Below are 17956 nucleotides of genomic sequence, written 5' to 3' on the forward strand. Positions count from 1 at the left end.
TGCCACACAACATACGTTGTCACGTTTTCAAGTGGGATTTTGCAAATCCATGGGTACTTCGCTAAATGCTACAGTACTAGCACACTTATTAGAGACTTCAAAACATACTCAAGAGGGCCCCATAACATGGCCGCACTCGACATGTCATCTGCTTTTGACAGAGTTATTAGAGTTCATCTTTGGAACAAAATGGTCTCTTTCGGAATCCCTTTACACATTATAGGCCTTAAAGGGATGTTGCATACCAACACTAATTACAGAGTCCGCATAAACCAAGAGGGACTACTTACCGATCCTATCCCCACAGAAGTGGGGGTAAAGCAGGGATGTTACATAGCAGGAATGTTACTCAATCTCTATTTATGTGATTTGGACCTAATTTGGAATAGCCCAGATCACTTTCGGGTGAAATCGGGGGGGTTGCGGATCCATTTGTTAGCATTCGCTGATGACGTGATTTTATTTTATCGCACCCCGTATGGCTTACAAAACAAACTAAAACTTTTTGCTGCCCACGCTGATAGGTACAATCTTCACATAAAACCCATCAAATCCAATATAATCATATTCTCGAACAGGAAAAAAATTCTTAGATTTCGCTGGACTATCGGAAGCATTGAAATAGAGCGTGTCTTGTCCCTGCACTGCTTAGGTTAAAATCTGTCTGATTCCAGTTCACTTGCAACATTATACACAAAAGCAACACCATTAATCTCTGAAAAATTTGTCATTTTTCATAAACATTACAAATGTTCTCTCAAGCCTATTTTAGAATTCTATACACTGAAAGTAGATGCAATCTTGCTGTTTGGCTTGGATTTATGTCTGTTGGACATCAGCAAAATTCTAAATGCTCTCCAAGGTAGGATATGGAAAAGTGTGTTGGGGCTATCTATTTCTCTGCCTAATGTGATCATCATACACAAACTTGGGCTAAACTCATTATCCTCTAAATTTCATTGGAGTCTGTTGTCCAATTACTCCAAAATATTGTTTCCCTGAGGGAATAATTCTCTTTATGAAGATCTGTTCCAGATGCTATCCAATTCGCATCCAGTGTCTATTGTACGCTTTGAGGGCAAAATGGAAGCCCTACTCAATTCTGTAGAGATGAAGCCGTCTGATCTTTGTTACTTTATCGCATTAGTGAAAAAAAGCATTATGAACAATATTGGGTAAATTTAATCGAGACAATAAGCAGTTATAAATCATATCATAAGTATGCTCTATTTGTATAAAAAAAAGACTTTCTCAATTGCCATATATTCTATGCTTTCCATTCTACAAAGCTTGCGATCTGTACTTAAGATTTAAATTAGACCAGCTCCATACACATTTTCGTACAAAAAGATGGACACCCAAACAAGGAGTTTATACAGATGGCGAATGGCGATTTTGCTCTTCTTGTAATGAACTGGAAACACTAAAGCACTTGTTTTTTTTTTTTTCAACTTTGTTTTATTGGCATTTTCATAATATAACGAAAGGGCGCAGAACATTTTCACAGATTGTGCAAGTAACAGGCCCAAACCCCCCCCTCCCCCACCCCAAACATCCCCACCCCCCCGAAAAAGGAACAAACCAAAAAACTTAGTCCTCATAGAGCCGTTCTGCTGGGGAACCACTATGTGAGCTCCGAGAGTCTGGAGCCCCAGGAAGAGCGAGAGCATTAACTATTAGAATTGGCTGAAGAACTACCATCCTCCCCCGGGCCGAGGGCCCTGTCCGCTCCTTGTCCCTCTTGAGGATCAGTGCACATCCCAACCCCATGTCTGCTGTGCCTCGTACCAGTTTGCGTGGAAAGAGCCCAAATTATTGTTCATCATTGCCGTCAGTTTATCCATCAGGTACATGTTTTTTACCTTTTTTAGCCAGTTCTCCTTCGATGGGGTCTCCGGGCTCTTCCATTTCTGGGCCAGTGCTACCCTTCCCGCCCTTAGCATTGTCTCCCACATCCTAGGGTATCGGGGAATGTCCGAGTCCTCCGGAGGGAGGCCCAGCAGCATTGTCAGGGGGTTCTGGGGGAGAAGCTCATCAGAAACTTCGGCGATCCAGCCCCTCACCTTCTCCCAGTATGCCTGGGCTTTCGGGCAGTGCCACCACATGTGCCCTCTCGTACCGACCTGGCCACATCCCCTTGGGCACGCGGGGGACACTCCCGTGTACATTTTAGCCAACTTCATTGGTTCTCTGTGCCACCCCTGTAAAATCTTGAAGTTGTGTTCCATGTCTGCCGTAAATAAGTTCCCATGGAAGGCTATTTTAAATATTCTCGCCCAGGCGTCCTCCGTAAAGCACTTGTTTATGTTTTGAAAACATTGGGAGCATGAAAGAAAGTTGGCCTTCGGTAAACATTGGTGCAGTGATTCTGTAAACTCTTGCAACCTATTATGGACGCGATGCATGTGGGGCAGAAGTAACTCTCTGATTCTGTCGCTCACCCGTTTACTATACATTCTGCAAAAGCATTTAATTGGTTGCGAAGAAGGGAAGCAATAATGTCTCTTTTAAAAGATGTCATTTTACCCTAATTTTTGCTCATGCACATGCACTTTGGTCATTGTTTCCTGTAATGAAGAGGACGGTATAGACTTTAAAGTGCACAATATATATTTTAAAGTATACATGTAAAAGTGCTGTGTTATATATGACTTAAGGAACGTACAAATTGGTTGCAACAACCACATTGTAGTCACCTCATGAAGCTACCCTTTTCGAAATAATGGTCATATATCTTTGCATGTGACTTACTCGGATATATTTTTAATGTTTTAACATTTTTTTAATGATGTGCAATGTTTGTATGTGTGCTATGTATCTTATGTAAATTCATGTTTCTGGTTTTATACATTGTTTTATACAGTGTTTTGTAGACAGTGAAGTTTATCGTGAACCACACACAATAAATAAAAACATTTTTTTTAAAAGAAGCAATAACTATGTTGATGATTCTGCATACAAAGATGGAAGATGAAGCTGATGAGACCGCAGGAGATGATTGGTTTTCATTTCTGTTATCATGGACTCCAACCTGGCTGGCCAGTGCTTTTAAAATACTTGGAGCAATACTAGTGCTGATATTGCTAGGATTCTGTCTTATATGGATCATCTTAGGACAGTGTCAGAAGACAACCAAGAAAGGTATTCGGATGAGGATAATTATTGACATTGACGCTGGAAAGGGTGAGCAGATGCAGAATGAAGCCAGTACCTGTGAGAATATAAAGAAAAGTACCCTTGCACCTCCAGGAACCAAATTCCATTATCCCAAGTATCAGAAAAGATATGTAGGATATTTTGTTCACTATCTGAAGAGTGCTGCCACATGACCTGTAGTGTGGATGAACACATAAAAAATGCAGGTCAACTGAGGGGGGGTGACAAAGATTTGGATCCCAGTAAAGAAGCCGGATGAAGAGAAGATGCTGAAAAATGATTAAGAGGAAATAAAGACCATGGAAGAAGAGAATTTTGTCAAAAATACAATCAGAGGGGGAATGTAAAGGAGCTGGTATTGCCTGAGTCCACCCTGTCACAGCCGTCATACTGTAACAGTCAGAGAAGAGCAATAAATGGGACCTCCTGCATCATTCCGATACCGCATCGAGTATATGAGAAACGGTATACACTCAGATAGCCATACAGAATGTACTCTCGCACTGAAAGTGTAGAGGGATGTCGCATGGAAGAATGTTACATGGAAGGATGTCGCCTGCCAATATGTCAGAATGCATAAAATGAATACTATGAACGGACGTTAAAGTGAGATCTGACGAGGCCAAACGTCTCTTCACTGATGTCATAAAGAAGTTATATGAACCTATGCTAAAACTATATGAAAATACTTAGAAGTAATGATGTTACTGAAGCACTAAGAGTAACATGTACTCATAGCTAAAGTAATCATAGAGCTAAAGAAGATGAAGTAACTTACTGACAAATAACTGTAAATACGCAGTAACGCAAGGTAGAAAGAAAAGGTATAGAAGCTTACTATAGAGGAATATATAGCGTGGCAAGAACGGCCATAATGTGAAAGTGGACGCTGGCTCAAAGCTACCTCAGCGACGAGCCGAAGACGTAGTATCAGGAGATGCAGAAAAACAGCTCTGTTTGCAGAGCCGATGATGAGTCAAGGTTGGCCCAGAGTGAAGGATGCTATTTTTAAAGCATAAGCACAGAGTACAAAGGGAGTAAGTGGATAAGCTCTGAATGTGGGACATTCTTCATAGATGAAGGAAGAGGAAAACATATGTGAGAGCCCAACTGCTGGTCAATTAAAAGTATACAAAGTTCATGTGAGATAGTGAGCAAGTCTCCAGAGGCCAAGAGGAGCAACAATTGACAAATTGTTGTCTCTTTACACGTGACTCATAAATTCAAAATAAAGGCTACTCATCAGAGCCTTGAGCTAAGATAGTGGCGTGCTCACACTCCCTTGAATGTTCCAGGACAGTAAACAGGCAACAAAGTCAACTACAAACGGAAGACTTTGGCTGATGGCCTACCGATGAGAGATGATGGACTAATTGGGAAAATGGGGAGTGGTCTGATGGGATTCAAATGCCTAAGTTTCGTTTCATGTACGTGCTGCTAAAGAGCCAAATGTCCATGGTTGGGACAGTATTCCAACCAATCAGTGAAGATGAGGGACAACCTAACATGCAATGTAGCATAGACCAATCCACTCTTGTTTTGTCCACTATATCTCTGTACTATACATATTTAGAGGAAGTTCAAGGCATGCCCTACAGCTAAGGGGAAGCCTAAAATTTACTAATCCTTAAATGTTCTTTAAGTCGATATGTTCCCCTTAACCAATCCCTTCCCTTGATTGGTTTTGTATTTTGCCACGTAGAATGACATCATAGATTATGCATATTGGGGTATAAGATCTCTATGCAATCAAGCTGAGGTGTGAGTGTGCATGCATCAGCCCGATGTCTGACAGTTTGCCCTGCTTTATTAAATTGATAATAAAGTACTACTTTGCTCTTTTCTTTGAATCTGTCAGATTATTTGGTTTGACATCATTATTGTAATTCCATCTAGCACAAACAGATGCTTCAAGGTGCTAGAGCACACCTTTTTGAAGCTTGGTCCTTTTGCTTGGAGCTTTCTGGGCTGGGGAGGTTTCACCCAACTTCCTGAGGGATCAAAGGAGACCCAGTTTTCCTTTGCCATGTTGCTGGCTGAACAGAGACAGGCAGTCTAGCTAGAATCATCCACATAGCCTTTACATGTCTAACTTGAACATATGTATGATACAAATGTGATGTGCCTTTAATACTTTTGTGAACTATCTGTCACCATACAAAAATCCAGGAATGGCTTTTTTTATTAGAGATAACCCTGCCACAGAAGGATAGGTCATCTTAATTATTATGGTTTTGAATCAGAGGTGAAGATTTAACTGCACCCTCTGGCTGCAGTGACTTTGCTGTTCCAGCAGCTGACAAACAAGGCACCCAAGATCTTTCAACCTGTTCTGTGCCACCCTTTCTGAAATGGAATTACCTGCATAATTTTATTATTTAATACAAATAAAATAAATACCAAATGGTAATTCCTCACAGATATGCATAGTGACATAGTCACATGTCTGATTGCGGGGACCTATAGTGAGGTCTTCTAGTTGGATGTCCAATGGGCCAATTGCCTCCCCAAGCTATAAGTTAATGGGCCTGTGAGCAGCATGGGAATATTCTCCTGGTCACCCTCGCTTAGCCCCCATCATAGGGCCTGGGACAGCCATGAAACAATTGACAATGGCCCTTTAAGTCACCTTAGGAGAGCACCCTGGTGCAAGAATGGTAGCAACCCATCCTTTCCACCAGCCATTCGACTGTAGTACCCAAGAAAGGCCATTTTTATGAATTTCCATCTTAAATGGAATTTCCATTGGAGAAATTAGGTATTTGGGCACTGTGAGAAACCTGAAGGTGTCTCACCCGCTAGTCCCCAGAGATCTCTCATCCAGGTGGCCGGGACACGTGTATCACTTTTGGATCTAGTTCCTGGGGATGGACCAGTGCGGGACGATCATCTGGATGGGGGATCTTCGGGGATTGGAAGTGGGAAACCGTATGGCAAGACGTAGTATCCCCTTCTCTGTAACACCTTTACCCAATCCTACCCGGTAGGATACATAGGGACTCACCCCGCTTCCACCCCTGTGCTGACACAAATACCTTCTCACGGACAACTAACTGAGAGTGAAAACAGACTAACACTGGAGCTGTATACCTGACATGTCCCACTACAATGGTCAGGCAGGGTCAGGCAATTACTGATCATTACACACACCTGACTTACATCACACTTCCCCACACAGATAAAAGGTGGAGCACATTCCGAGCAAGGGAACTGCACGAGGAAGCAGCAGTTCCAAGATGGCAGTGCAATACAAGGCGGAAGACAGCAGGACCAAAGGAGATTGTAAGGAGGGAAATACCCATGACCTTTTCACTAACAGACCACATTTTTCATGAGCCTTCTAAAGTAAGAAACGTGAGACCTGCAATTAAAGCTAAAGAATCCTGAATTGTGTGTCAGAGGTACCCGGGGCTCTCCTGCGTCGATAGTCAAGTCAGGGAGAAGCGTTTGCTGCCATGGTACTGTCCTAGGCTACTACAACAAAGCAGCACTAGTGAAGTCAGCACAGACTGTGAGTTGGGGAGGCTGATACCAGGCTAGTCTGTGTGGAAACTAAGGTTGCAAGCTGCAACATTGTATGAAGAAGATTATTAAGACTGCAGATGAGTGAATGAACTTTGAAGCTAACATACGATACCATAGACAGAGTGGTCGGCATCACGTGGGTGCTCATTCGAAAGTCTCTGTTAGGTATCCAACCGAAAGGGTGCAAACATAAAAGAAGGAGAATTGTGAAATTGAAGTGGTCCTACAACGGATCAAGCCAAACCCTGTGAACATTCAAAAGTCTTTGATACTTGATATAAAATTGACATTGGTCCAAGCCCGGCATAGGGAGACTAATTGTGTAGCAGGGATCTGAGCCCGGCAGAGAGGGATCCGGGGTGAACCATGAGTCACACGAAAAGGAAGATCCTACAAACATTGTGCGATAAAGTGAAAGGTGAAAGACAGGCTCGAGCCCGGCAGAGGGAAGCCTGTGCAGAACTTTATGCTGAAAGGATCTGAGCCCGGTTAAGGGGGATCCAGGGTGGATATTGAATCACCCGATGTGAATAATTATGAAAATCTAGAAGGGAAGAACTTGTTGTCTATTTGGTTGCATCAGGCCCTTTGAGTGAAGAGACTTTGAGAAGCAAGGAGACTTACGCTCCGGAGTCCCTGATGCTGATGAGTGAACTGTAACCTCATGCTAAAGAAGCCAGAGACTGTGCTATGCTCGAGTGAACAGCCTTATCCTGTGCTAAAAGCGTGGGGAAGGGAAGACAACAGCCTGAAAACCTGACATATCATTATGAACACTTCTTTCTTTTTCATAACATTATTTCCCACACCATTTGTATTTAGAGTTAAGGGTTGGAAATAGGTTTTTTAGTATAGGCCCTTTTATTTTGACAAGACACCACTAGGACTGCGTTATTATTGTTTGATGATTGTAGCTTACTCCCATCATTAGATTTAGGTTTAGCTAGGCGTTTACCATACTGTTTATGAAGTTCAATAAACACCCTTGAAATGTGGTCACTTGTGTCCATCTTACTGTTGATGCAATGCTTTCCTCACAGCACTCAAAGGCAAACAGATAACACTTTGCACAGAGAATTGCTATCTCAAACTACAACCAGCTTGGTCATCTGGAGCCCTTTGTAATCCTTATTCGATCTCACTAGTGGACTTGCACAGACATCAGGAGTTTGAGAAAAAGCTTGTGTGGCCTATGGAGCAAGTTTGCATAGGACTATACTTTGCTCTAACAACATCAGCAGCTCTTCCTCCATGAACGGAGCAACTGCAAAGGCAGCAAGAGTACTTAAAACAGGTACTCTGCACTTACTGGCGTTTTCAAGTACAAGCCCCTATAGAGCAGCATTCTACAGCTCCAGCAGCTCTCTGCAGGCTGCGACAATGTCAGACATAAAATCAAAGATAGCAAACCAGCTATTTATAATCATCATCAAAAAAGTTTGTTCGGAATTAGATCCATAAACCATATTATATACATTGCAGAAAAAACATTACTCAATAATGCTAAAAAGACAATTCCTCATAAATCTAAGTTCATACAATACAATAAAAGAATATTAAAAACAGACGAGATAAAAAATGCATGTGTTCAAATCAAATTGCAATCAGTTTGTTCTGCCGATGCCAGGCTTTTCTTAGAAACTCTACACAGCCCCACTATACTGGTCTAGGTCAGAGATGGGCCACATTTAGCCTTACACATAAGTGTTCTGGACCATGCACATCGACTCTGGTTGTTCTTCTGGTTAGCCCTGTTGGGTTGATCATCTGCACTCCGGTCCTCTGCAGGGAAGCGATCATGCTGGGTTTGACTATTATTAATACCCTACTGCTTCTCCAGCTCTTGTGGCGGGCTGGTCCCCCTGCGGGGAAGCCGGTGTTGCTGAAATGCTTACAATTATGATGTGTCATGGCTGGGATCTATAGAAATGCATAAGACATGTTGTGGCGGCCCTCCCGCCTTTACCATAAATCCTCCATTCATGTAACCTAAACTGAACACACTTGTTAATTCAATGGAAATGTGTTGGTTTTGTCTTGTTGCTCCATTGATCCTCAGCAATATGGCCTTATATGTCGTGCAGACTCTTGGCGCTTGGAGCGGTTTGACACCCAACTGCAGTCCCAGTTGGAGGCTGTCCTATAGCCGTCCCCTGACCCCCCCGGTGATTGGTTACTGTGATCCTGGATGGCCCTGAGCCACCCCGGACCGATATTATGCTCTTGCATTTGTGCTCTGGGGTCTACGCTTAAAGATCCATGTTCCAACTGTCCTCCTTCTCCTAGACCAGTGCTCTATGTGCCCTCCTGCTGCGCTGAACATTTTGGTTAAATGCTGCTGTATTCTACAACCTCTTTATACTCTCCCCAGTCCGTCGCGCCATCGCCAGGCTAACTAACAGCCCCCCAGGCGCAGATGCCGAGTAAATTGTTGTTGTTATGGGTTTGTTGGGGTTTCGTCTTGCTAATTGGGGGAGGGATGTGGGTGGGGGCTGGAGGGGGAATGTTATGTTTAAAAAATTCTTGACAATCACCGGTGACGCCACATGCACTACAGTAGCACATCATGAACACATTTGCATGGATCCACTTGCACCTAGAATGACCGTCTTCCTTTTGCATGGTAGTCTCTGTCCAGAATCCCAAATAACACCACCACACAAATGGCAAATAACTACCTGACGTTTATGAGCTGGAATGTCCGCGGCCGAGGCAACTACAAAAATATGTGGCAGATACAAGTGCACGCTGAACGCCATGGAGTAAAAATGTTATGCCTACAAGAAACCCATGCTCGTTTTGAACAATGTGAACAATTTGCTAAACAATGGGGTCCCCAAAGGTATTACACTAACTACTCCACGCCGAGCCACGGCACGCTCACTTTAATTCACAGAAGCCTGAAATTTGTGTGTAACCATTCAAGTGTTGATCCCCTGGGTAGATATGTATTGACTATCGGCACACTACAACACCAGGAGGTAGCCATCCTGAACATCTATGGCCTGAATGTTGACAATCCTGATTTCTATCTACACCTAGCCTCGGTCCTGGAAAGTTACCCCTTAATCCCGATTATATGGGGCGGCGATTTTAATACAATATTAGATGTCACCCTGGACAGGTCGGGATCTCGACCTGGCCAGCTCTGCAAAGCAGCCTACACCATACTGACTGTGCTCCCTCATTTGGCATTAGTAGACGCCTGGCAATTAATGTATCCCGACTCCCGCACGTACTCATTTTATTTCTCAGTTCACGATTCCCATTCTAAAATAGACCGGTGGCTCATAACTGACATGCTAGTTAGGTCCATTTCTAATCAGGCTATCCTTCCCAGAACTTTATCAGGCCACTCACCAGTACTTATTTCACTGAACTGGGGCCCGGACGCCGAAAGAACGAGACAATGGAGGTTGGGTCCCCATGCTCTGCTAGATCAGGTTTTCGCTACCGAACTTGAATCCTTCACTGAGGAGTTATTTGAGGTTAACGTGGACTCTGTGACAACACAGGCCATACTCTGGGAATCCTTTAAAGCATACACAAGAGGTATCGCAATGTCTAAGGGATGTGGTATCCTAAAGGGAATCCGGGCAGACATCTCCGATAGTGAATCAACCCTAGCTAATCTCGAGACCCAATATGCGCAAGACCACTCCCCAACCACTCTGTCAGCACTAGGCTCGGAACTGGACAAGTTCTGTTGTCTGGCGGAACGAGAGGTCAAATTCCTAGATTCTCCCCATTCGGTAAGGAGATATGGCGAGGGAGAGCGCCCTGGCCGCATGCTGGCAAGACTGCTCCGTCGTGAGCTCGGAGCTCCCAACATCCCAGCTATATCAAGGTCCGACGGCTCATTGGCCACTTCCCCTCAGGACATCAATTCTCAGTTTCTATCGTTCTACACCTCCCTGTACTCGGATGGCCCCTCTATACCAGAAATGTACTCCTACTTAGATAATCTCCCCCTCTCAGTCCTATCCGAGGAGGCGGGCATCTCTCTGGAACGCCCCATTACCACTGATGAGATCACTGAGGCCATTGAGTTGTTGGCGTCTGGTAAAGCCCCCGGCCTGGACGGGCTCCCCATGGAGTTTTATAAGCAATACAAATCACTCCTGGTCCCGCACCTCCCGGCCCTATGGGAGGAGTCTTGTGAAATGGGTATTCTTCCTCCCTCCCTTCGCGAGGCACTAATAACAGTCCTCCTCAAACCCGGCAAGCCCCCTACCCAGTGCGGCTCATACCGTCCCCTCTCATTGATTAACAGTGATATTAAAATATACGCTAAACTTCTAGCCAACCGCTTAGCCCCGATCATGCCCCACATTATTCACCCTGACCAGGCAGGATTTGTACCAGGTAGATCCACATCCCTAAATTTAAGAAGGCTCTTTAACGTGATTAGCTGGGTCAACCCCACCACACAGGCGGTAGCGGCCACCCTGGACATGCAGAAGGCATTTGACTCAGTGTCCTGGAAATACCTCTGGCGGGTTCTTGAGAAATGCAGGTTCGGCCCCAACTTCCGCGCCTGGGTTGAGTTACTCTACACGGCCCCTCAACTAGAGTTCACGCAGAGGATAGGTGCTCCACTCCCTTCCAGATATCCAGAGGGACACGACAGGGATGCCCTTTCTCCCCGCTAATCTTCGCCATTGAGCCCTTTGGTGACATGATCCGCCAATCACACTCTCACAGGGGATTACGCACAGGGGCCAATCCGATTTAATTTCCCTCTATGCAGATGACGCTCTTCTGTACATCCGTTCTCCGGATACCAACCTCGTCCCTATCCTTGAAGACGTCGTCCGATTTGGGGACATCTCTGGGTTGAAGGTTAACTGCTCCAAATCCGTGTTATTCCCACTTACGAACTCCACACATCACCCACTGGACTTGGGAGGATTCACCTGGTCTCAGTCTAGCATCACCTACCTGGGGATGGTGGTCTCCCGACACACGTCACAGTTGCGCGAGGATAATTACCAGAGTTATCTGAAGAACCTGGTCACGAAAACCTCCAGCTGGACTAGGCTCCCCATATCGCTTGCAGGCAGGATTGGAATACTTAAAATGGTAGTATTACCCCAGCTTCTTTATCGTTTTACCAATCTGCCCATATGCCCAGGGGACACATTCTTCAAATCACTACGTCAAATCTGTAATACCTTCCTCTGGCACTCGGGCGCAGTCCGCCTCAAACTTTCTACGCTGACCACCCCTAAGGAATTAGGTGGATTTAACGCCCCAGATTTCACTAGATACTGGGTGGTAGCTCAATCCCAATTTGCATCTCATTGGTTCAATACCACTGACCCCCCGCCCCCGCATGTTCGATTGGAGAAACTGACAGTCTCTGACCGGGTGATTGGTTCCCTTATCCTTAAACCCTTACATCCCGACCTCGACTCTGCAGACCCCGTAGCTAGTACATCCTTAGCGTTGGCCAAGTTGTGGACGTTGGTTGATGCACGTCACCCATTTCATGGGGACCTGCCATTATGGAATTTCCTCCCTGATGTCCCATCCGTTCCACAATCTATTGTTATCTGCTGGTCAGATGCTGGCGTCCTGCTGCTCCGCGATATATACACACAGGACAACTTTATTAAGTGGTCTGAACTCCCCCTTTCCCTCAAGCGTCGACCCACAGTGTGGTTACAATACTCCTCCCTCCGAAGGAACTTCAAATCGAGATACCCGGACTTCCCCACACTACCTCCTGATGAACCCATAGTTGTGGAACTCTGCTCCTACTCCTTCTTCAGGGGAAAGGTATCGAGGCTTTATTCTCAATTGCAGGTTAGGGCGGCCCCACCCTTTACTAAATTGAGGCGCAGCTGGGAGGAGGTTCTGGAGGTCGAGATCACGGACGAGAGATGGTCCCGAATGTGCGCTTGCACCCATGATGTGTCTTACAACAAGAAATTTAAGCTAATACAATTCAAGGTACTGCCGTGGTATCATCATACACCTAAGAGACTACATCGTATGTTCAGTGAATCCCCTCCGGGCTGCCCCAGGTGCGGCTCAGATAAGGTGACCTACATTCATATGCTCTGGCACTGCCCGTACCTGACCCAATTCTGGTCCAACATATGTTCCACGTTATCGGATGTATTACAGCACACCATTACCCCCACCCCACTGCATTGTCTCTTCCATGACTTCCCCCAGTTGGGACGTGACTCGAAGAAACTGGCGGGGCTCTGTATGTTGTTGGCGGTCCGAAGTATATTGTTATGTTGGCTCCGGCCTAAGGCACCCACATATGCACAGTGGCTTAGAACAATTACATGGGCACAGGACACGGAAGAAGCCTGGTGTGCAATGCAGCACCCACACACAAGGCCAAGAGACACCTGGCGAAGGTTTCGCGAGTACAAGTCTGCCATGGCTTCTCCTTCAAACTCTGCTCACTCCTCTCCAGGTTGTTCCCCATAATGTGCCCACTCTGTGATTTTGTTCTCCTTATCTCGAGTGCCAATGCTATATGTGCTGGCTGAATTTCCTGCTTTCGTCCATGAGATGTTCAAGATATACTGGTAATGATGTATATGTATTGTTATCGCCGCTGGAGTCATGTGGCTCCGTGTTTTTCCGTGAGTTGTCAAGACAAATAAAAAAATTGTTAAAAAAAAACTCTACACAGCCCCAAGCCACAGGAGTGGTCTTAGCTCGGAGCAAGTATATCAGGGAAGGTCTTACCTGAATGAAGCCTGCGGTTCTTAGCAGAGGTGCAACAGTCCTTTTTCTGATATCATGGTAAGCCAGACAAAACATTATAAAGCGCTAAAGGTCCTCCTCTGGCCAGAGACAAAGCGGGCAGGCTGGGCACTGATCCGTACTTAACCAGCTCTGTGTGCGAGACCTCAGCCATAAAGATTTAAAGTGTGCCAACAGATATGATATATGATATGATAGTTTATTTATATAGCACATATACACAATGTGTTTCAAAGCTCTTCAAGGGAAGGGAGGGAACAAGGGAAAATACAATTACATTCTTACAGGCCATGAACAGTAAGGATGTGAAATTAACTATCGTACTCGGCCTGATGACATTTCAGATAGTGTAAGAGCTAAAACATAGATAAGGAAGGGAGGGGGAGAGTGGGAAGGAAATGGAAACAGACAGGCGACTACCATACTTGGTCTGACAACATTTCTGGTAGAGCTGGAGAAAAACATGACTGAACACCTTGTGCAGCTGAGATAAGCATGTGCTTTATGTTTGCCTCAACCCTGAGCGCCATGGTTTCTCTATTGGACATAAGGACATATGCAAATGTTGGGCATTCAAAAAAGAAATACATTTGGATATGTACAATAACAACGTAATTTTGAATTTAAAGGGGATGGGAATCAGAGCTTTTATGATTGTGTGTGTTAGGGCTGCTTTTGGGTTCGACCATACTGCCAACCAATGAGACAAGGGGGCCACCTGCCACTCATCACCAATGTGATGGCTGCCAAGTTCCATGTGTGTGGCAAAATTCGGTGCAGAACTTGGTAAGCCTAACAATTTTTTAAGAAAGGTGTTTTCAACAGATTCAATTTGGGTGACCTTCTCCATGCCCTACAGGGCAGCCCAGTAGTTGATGGGTGCCTTTGTTTGGGCTCTGTACACTTCCAAGACCATCTTAATTGGTTGTCCCGAACATATATTCTGGAATCGGCACAGGGCCCCGAGGGCCTGCCTCATTCTCAGGCACTGTTTCTCTATGTGGCTGTACCCCTGCCAATTTTTCACTTCTAGATAATCAAAGCTTGCAACCCTGGGTATTGGTTTCGCCACCACTCCAAATTGTACGCATCTTTAGAAATCTACCACCTCTAAACGAGCAAGCCATTACTGCAGATTTCTTGGCGTTCACTGATAGCTTAAGACTTGACATGAACCGAGTATAAGGGTCCACCAATTATTGTAAGGCTATAGGGTTCTGGGGAATTAAAACCATATCATCCGCATAACCCAATACTGGGAGCGGTAGCCCACCCACCTTGATGTAGTCAGCATGACTTTCCATCAGCACCCGATAGACTCCATTGATATAAAGAGCAAAAAGCACCAGTGCAACCACACACCCTTGTCGGACACCCAGGGCAACTCCAAAGAAGTCTGTGCACTGACCTTGTTCCCCAAATCTAACACAGGTCGAGGTGTTTTCATGGATAATATACAACACCTCTGTCAACTCCTCCGGGAATCCCATGGACCTCAGCACACTCCACAGCAACACCATGTCCACCTTATCAAATGCTGTGCTCAGGACCATGAACACCGGGTAGAGTGGTTCGCCCCTAACAAAAATGGATGTTACACCCACCAAATACAGATTTAAGGCCTGGTCTCGAGACCCCAATCCTGGGCGGAAACCATACTATATATCCGCAAGCACCTTACTATCTGGGATCCACCGTTCTAGGTGCTCCAGAACCGCCCAGCCAACATTTTTAAATGAGATGTCTAACAATGAGATCAGCCTGTATGAAAGTGGGCTTCCTCTGTCCCTTTTTTTTAAAAAATGGGTTAAATTGCCTGACACCAAGAAGGAGGAAATTCATCAAGTCCAAGGAAGGAATTGAAACATCTGGTCAGCAAAGTGGCCCACATGTCTGGTTCACCCCTGAAGAGGTCTGCTGGAATTGCATCTGGACCCGGTGCACGATTATGTTGTTTATTCACAGCCACCTGGACCTCCTTCACAGTTAGACGCATGGTGGTACCACAGGCCCCATTGAACCCCATAAATGCCTCTGCTTTATATACAGAGCTGAAGTGGTCAGACCAGGCTTTCGCACTCACATTATTCTCTCTATGTGTCGTGGCTCTTATGTAGCTTGTCCCATCTGCCACGAACTCCCAAAATCTTTTGGTGTCCCCGGCAGATACCGCCTGGAAGAGCTTCTCCCATGCACATTTTTCTAGATAAGTTTTCCTTTTTGCCAGATTAGTTTTATGACGTGCACGGGCACTGATTATCTCTCCTCTGGTGCTATCCCTTGCCTATAAAAGCTCCTTTAGATTATGCTAGGCTTCATGGCAGGGTTCAACAAACCAGCCCTGGATGTTACTTCTCCCTGTTCTATAGTCCATCTGGAAGTGGTCTGTTAAGAAATTCTAGATTTTTTGGGAGGCCGGGATGATAACCCTAGGATCCACTTCCTGGGAGAGTATGGTGGCGATTGATTCCATGTTTGTGTTGACCACCCTGGTCTGAGTTACCAGATACGGTAATCTTGGGTGTGACACCACAGGATGACCAACTTTTAATAACAGCCTCAAGGGGTAATGGTCGCTATGCAGATTTTCTAGGATCTGAAACTGCACAATGTGTGGCCAATCCTTTGCATAGATACAAAAGTAATTTATTATAGAGGTCCCCTGGGTGCCATGATATATGGGTTTCCCTGGACAGTCCAAGCCAACACAGCCATTTAAGGAGTGAATGCCCCAATTCAAGAACCAAGTGCTAGACTGAAGGCCCCTAGTACAGGTTCTTTCGTCTGTCATTTAGGTCGGTACTATCCCATAGACCAAATCTTCGCCCGGGTCCACCATCTCATTGTCAATCCCTCTGCCCAGTTTTGCGTTAAAATCTCTGCCCAGTATTAATAGCAGATTTTGGCTCCCTGGAGGTGTGCACTCTGAGTCAATGAGATCCTTTAAGGCACATGGGCAAGCTTTGTTAAGATTATGTGGACTATTTTAAAAGTTCACCAGAATTAATTCTCGGCCATATTCAGGGCATGCTCTAATGCACTGGAGGGTCACATAATTAGATTCCCTGATAGCTAGTACCAGGTTAAGTGAGGACTTAAGCAAAATTGCCATGCCACGGTAGCAACAACCTCTCCCACCCTTCTTTGCAGCAATGCAAAGAAGAGAATTGGTGGGCATCCACAATTAATTAACAGAGCCTGGTGCCCTCCGCCAATAGCAAATACCAAAAAGCAATAACAGATGCAGATCCTTCCAGAGAGTCCTGCCCGGTGGGAGAGGCAAAAGGGAGATAGCCCAAATTTGTCTGTTGTATTTTTGGGCGTTTGGAAACATTTTTGGCAGGCAGTTGGTGCTAAATAGCAATGTAGGAGAGAGAGGTGGTTTGAGGAGTCTGGAGACTGGAAAGGGAAAAGGTGGTGGGCCAGCATCAGGAGGAGGTGAGGATGACATCAAGTGGAGTTTTTAAGGGAAGAGGAGGAGCTGTTTGAAAAGCAGGGGGTGGCAGGAGGAGTAAAGGAGGAGGCTGAAACATAGCGGGAGGTGGAGATAGCAGAGGAAAACAAGAAGGTTGGGGAAACAGACAGCCAAGATAGGAAGGCTCATGGAGGCCAGTTGGGCCAAAAGCAAGGGATAAGGTAACAATCAGGACCCTGGGAGATGGAGATGACAATACCCTATTTACACAGCCTCTGGAAATGGGAGTAGAACTGCCTTCTTTGTTTTACATGAGCATTGCTGAGAAATTTGCCTTATGCTAACATCTGTTAATGGGAACCCAGCAGTGTCGACAGGAGCAATCCAAAGAAGGAAACAACCACACTGAAGAAAGGTGTGGGGAAAATGTAAGCTGATATCAAGAGGAGAGCTTATACCAACAGAAAGAAGACAGTTATGAGGATCCTCTTAAGCCTAGTACTGGGTGGCAGTGCCCAAAGGACGTAGGAAGCAGTGTTTGGGTCCCTGAAACCTGAGGCCCGCGGGCTGTGTTAGGTGCCAACTTCTGCGTTTCCTGCAGGATTCTAGACTTGCAAGTGTTACTTTTGAGGAGTGAGTTTCTCTGTGCTACATTGAATTGCCAGGGGTCTGTTTTCCCTTCATCATCCTGAAGGGCGATTTGTCAGAGGAGGAGTTTTCTCTACGTAAACACAAGCCCAGCATGGATCATGTGCGGTGTGCGGACTGCGTGTTTGGTGTTTTTTGCAGAGGAGCGGAGAGAGCTCTGTGAAGATTCTTGGCTGGTTTCACGTTCCTCTTCTTGTTATTGACATTTTTCTGACATCTGTATTCCTCACGAAGCAAATTGTTTTGAAACAATATGGCTTACACTTTGTCATTGGGCATGCTCTGCCAAAGACTTATTTTTTCGTCTGCCGATTCAATGTTGAATTCTGACTTAAGGATAAAAAACCCACTCCAAAAAAGCCCCACTCCGAAAGTGCAATGAGGAGGATTTTAATCTAGACAATACTGTCTTGAAAATAAAAACATGGGTCAATCGCTCCAATTTAACAACGTTTGCGGAAGCTTTGGCAGGAAAAAGGA

The sequence above is a fragment of the Ambystoma mexicanum genome, chromosome 14, assembly GCF_040938575.1.
Source record: "Ambystoma mexicanum isolate Mex_15411 chromosome 14, UKY_AmexF1_1, whole genome shotgun sequence".
In the NCBI taxonomy this organism is placed as follows: domain Eukaryota; kingdom Metazoa; phylum Chordata; class Amphibia; order Caudata; family Ambystomatidae; genus Ambystoma; species Ambystoma mexicanum.